Source organism: Oryx dammah, unplaced genomic scaffold, assembly GCF_014754425.2.
Source record: "Oryx dammah isolate SB20612 unplaced genomic scaffold, SCBI_Odam_1.1 HiC_scaffold_24, whole genome shotgun sequence".
Taxonomy (NCBI): domain Eukaryota; kingdom Metazoa; phylum Chordata; class Mammalia; order Artiodactyla; family Bovidae; genus Oryx; species Oryx dammah.
In genome coordinates, this window is record NW_024070208.1 from 52,867,187 (window position 1) to 52,871,745 (window position 4,559).

A 4,559-nucleotide genomic window follows, 5' to 3' on the forward strand; every position below is an offset into this window, starting at 1 on the left:
GATAAAATATCCAAGACTGATACCATGAAGAGTCTCCAGTGGTTATATGTCATACTTTATATCCTATAGAAATGATTATATGATTTTTCTCATGTAGTATTTTTTAAGCTTCTATGTTAGACTTGTCTACTTAGTCCAATAAAACATTTACCAGGGAATTGTTCCAATTTTACATGCAGCACATATATAAAAATAACAGACATAGCTAGTATCACTGATTTGGTAATATAAAAGTATGGTTGTTTGAAATGTGCAGTGCCAATTACTGATTCCATGAATCCCCAGAGAGACTGTCAAGTAGCCTGTTGATAAAGGAAATCCAAGTTATCTATTACTTCAGTAAAGGAGACTTCTACCTTGGGAATCTTTGTAGCTTTTTAGAAGACAAGGGGTAGATGGAACATTTATAAGATTTTGAGGTTTCTGGTTAAAGGCACATCTGTAAGTGTGGGGTAGGGGGCTGACTGGAGTCAGGAGAGTTTGTAACAAAATGGCTTAGGACTGATAGATGAAGTGAGGCGAGCATATTAAAGTCAATCTTGAAGAGTAGACAGTCAATTGGGGAACCTCATGGAGTCATCCAGTGTCCTGAGTAGGGGCTTTTACCCTGGAAAGGACTAGTTGAATAGTCTATTAATGGAACAAATGGATTTTTGAAAGTTTCTCCAAAAAGTGATTAAGGATGTTATTTGCAACTTCATCTTCCTGGGCAAGAGATTACTGGAATAGTAAAGTCTTGTTAGAGTAGGCATTTGAATTATAAAGCCATTTTGATGTAAACAGTATGCTGTGTGATGACAGATAATTTAAGTTCTACAGTAAGTTTTTGCAATGTAATTTTCAGTGACATTTAATTTTTTGGTCATTTGTTTATTGTCTCAGGATATAAATAAAATGTATTGGAAAGGTCAATTTAGAAACTATAGTTTAGTATTTTAGAGCTAAAAGAAATGGAAACAATAGAAAATTTGGACTTATTAAATGGCAGAATAATCCTGAAAAAGTGAAATGCAGACAGTTTTTAGATAGAATTGTTTTGCTAGTTATTTTCCTTGGAAGTAATATGTAGTCTGTCTTTGTTTTTGATTTTTAATGTTTCCAAAATAGATATTTTATATCTCTTTGGGTCAACTTTTATTGTACCTTCCTCACAGCAAACATCTTTATGGACAGTAAGTTTATCTTTATATTTTTAAATTTATGTTTCCTGGTTGAGAGTTAGCATCAATAGGTGACATCAGTAATGCTTCTGTAAATTTACAGTTGGTATTTTGGCAAGTCATTTGGTTTTGAATATGTTTTATCTAGTTCTGTCAAACCCATCAATGAATTTGACTGAATTTATTAACTAATTCAGTGTCATGTAGATAGCTTTGGTGTAAGTAGAAATCAAAACACTAAATTTCTCAGGGGAATAAAACAGGATTTGTGATCCTTGGAGGAAGTTGTGCCATTGGAATGATTTTATCCATGATTTTGAATATCACACTAGGAATTCCACAGCAGGTGTGTCTGGCTTGTGGTTTCTGTTTCTTTTTTCTCTTTTAAAAATTCACATTGAGAGGTCTTATTTCTTTCCTCTCATTTTATTAAGTAGATAGCATAAGAACTCAGATCTTCACTTTCTTTTTTAACAGGGGAAAATGAACATTTTTAAAGGTAAACAAATTTAATTAAAAAATATATATATACCACATGCTATGTTGCCTGTTTAATATTATAATATTCATCATTTTCATTTATGGTTTCCAATTCCTACCTTTAAGATGCTAAGAAATATAACTATGTAAAAATAACCCTAAGCATGAAATATATTGCTTCTTGTGTATATATATATCATGAGCTTTCTAGGGACTTGAGCTGAGGAATAAGTTTAGGAATTGTTTAGGAGCTGAATTACAATACAGAAGAATAAGTTTAGGAATTGCTTAGGAATAAGTCCTAAACAAAAGTTCATATTACATTCTCAGAAGCCCAAGTACATTGTAAAGAATAGGCTCAGTGCTCATATCTTTGTGTGCCAACCTTTCTCGTGTTGTATGTGCATGCTAAGTCAACTTCAGGAGTGTCTGACTCTTTGCAACCTTATGCACTGTATCCATTCAGACTCTTCTGTCCATGGGGTTCTCCAGGCAAGAATACTGGAGTGGGTTGCCATGCCCTCCTCCAGGGGATCTTCGAAACCCACAGATGGAAGTTTATGTCCCCTGCATCGGCAGGCAGATTCTTTACCATTCCTCAGAATGGGATTATTTGTTTTCAAATCAGTCAGGTGGAATAAAAACAAAGTGGCTCTGAAGAGGAACCACATGTAGGTTTCAGATGCACCAAATCTTGTAATAATGATTCTTGGTCGTGAAACTTCAGTTAATCCAAAGCTCAGGATCCTAAAATGTGGATCAGGAAGGGAGCTCACGGTGGAAAGAAATTGGTTTACCTAGCAGATGGCTTAAACATAGCTGAAGGAAGGGAGTTTCAAAAGGGAGAAGATATATGTATACCTATGGCTGATTCATGTTGAGCTTTGACAGAAAACAGCAAAATTCTATAAAGCAATTATCCTTCAATAAAAAATTAATTAATTAAAAAAATAGCTGAGCTTATCTAATGCATGGTCAATTTGTAAGGTCCATACTGTTACCAAAACTAATGGTTGAGTTTTTCCTTCTTTTATTCCCAGGCTCCTGGTATGGGACACTGTTTTCCTTTTCAAGACTCATTTTGAATTTTTGGGGGAACATGTGTTGGAACTAATCACATGAAATGCATGCATGCTCAGTCGCTCAGTCATATCCGACTCATTGTAGCCCACCAGGCTCCTCTGTCCAGGGGATTTCCCAGGCAAGAGTACTGCCATGGGTAGCCATTTCCTTCTCCAAGGGATCTTCCTGACCCAGGGATTGAACCGTGTCTCTTGATCTCCTACACTGGCAGGTGGATTCCTTACCACTGAGCCACCAATGCTTCCCCAACTATAAGAGACAGTTCTCTTAAAATAATCCATATGAATTTATCCTTAGTAATTTTTTGAAGACATAGTTTGCTCTTTTTCTCTCTGATTAAGCTATATGCATACATTTAGTTGCTGTATGGTTCATAAGTGAATATATTAAAACATTTAATTTACCAGTCTCTAAGTAAATTAGGCCAGAAATGCATGCTATCTTGTCCCACAACACTATAAAAGATAATCACTTAATTTTCCATTTTTGTTTTAAATTAGGAGAGACAAGTGAAAGATAGATACAGAGCTGGTGAATAACGTGCAACCTCCATTTAGTCAGTCAAGGAATTTTTGGACTTCGTGTGCAAGTCTTAACAGATATCATGACACACCTACTCCAAATCAGGAAGTAGATTTCATTAGAAATTCATACGTTTTATTTATTTATTTACTTTTGTAACTGATGTCTTTTTATTTATTTATTTATTTTTTAAAATTATTTTTTATTTTACTTTACAATTCTGTATTGGTTTTGCCATACATTGACACGAATCCACCACGGTTGTACATGCGTTCCCAAACATGAACCCCCTTCCCACCCCACTCCCCACAACATCTCTCTGGGTCATCCCCAGGTACCAGCCCCAAGCGTGCCATATCCTGCATTGGACATAGACTGGCAATTCGATTCTTACATGATATTATACATGTTTCAATGCCATTCTCCCAAATCATCTCACCCTCTCCCTCTCCCTCTGAGTCCAAAAGTCCGCTATACACATCTGTGTCTTTTTTGCTATCCTGCATACAGGGTCATCATTGCCATCTTTCTAAATTCCATATATATGTGTTAGTATACTGTATTGGTGTTTTTCTTTCTGGCTTACTTCACTCTGTATAATCAGCTCCAGTTTCATCCATCTCATCAGAACTGATTCAAATGTATTGTTTTTAACTGCTGAGTAATACTCCATTGTGTATATGTACCACAGCTTTCTTATCCATTCATCTGCTGATGGACATCTAGGTTGTTTCCATGTCCTGGCTATTATAAACAGTGCTGCAATGAACATTGGGGTACATGTGTCTCTTTCATTTCTGGTTTCCTCGGTGTGTATGCCCAGCAGTGGGATTGCTGGGTCATAAGGCATTTCTATTTGCAATTTTTTAAGGAATCTCCACACTGTTCGCCATAGTGGCTGTACTAGTTTGCATTCCCACCAACAGTGTAGGAGGGTTCCCTTCTCTCCGCACCCTCTCCAGCATTTATTGCTTGCAGATTTTTGGATCGCAGACATTCTGACTGGTGTGAAGTGGTACCTCATTGTGGTTTTGATTTGCATTTCTCTGATAATGAGTGATGTTGAGCATCTTTTCATGTGTTTGTTAGCCATCCGTATGTCTTCTTTGGAGAAATGTCTATTTAGTTCTTTGGCCCATTTTTTGATTGGGTCGTTTATTTTTCTGGAATTGAGCTGCAGGAGTTGCTTGTATATTTTTGAGATTAGTTGTTTGTCAGTTGCTTCATTTGCTATTATTTTCTCCCATTCGGAAGGCTGTCTTTTCACTTTGCTTATATTTTCCTTTGTTGTGCAGAAGCTTTTAATTTTAATTA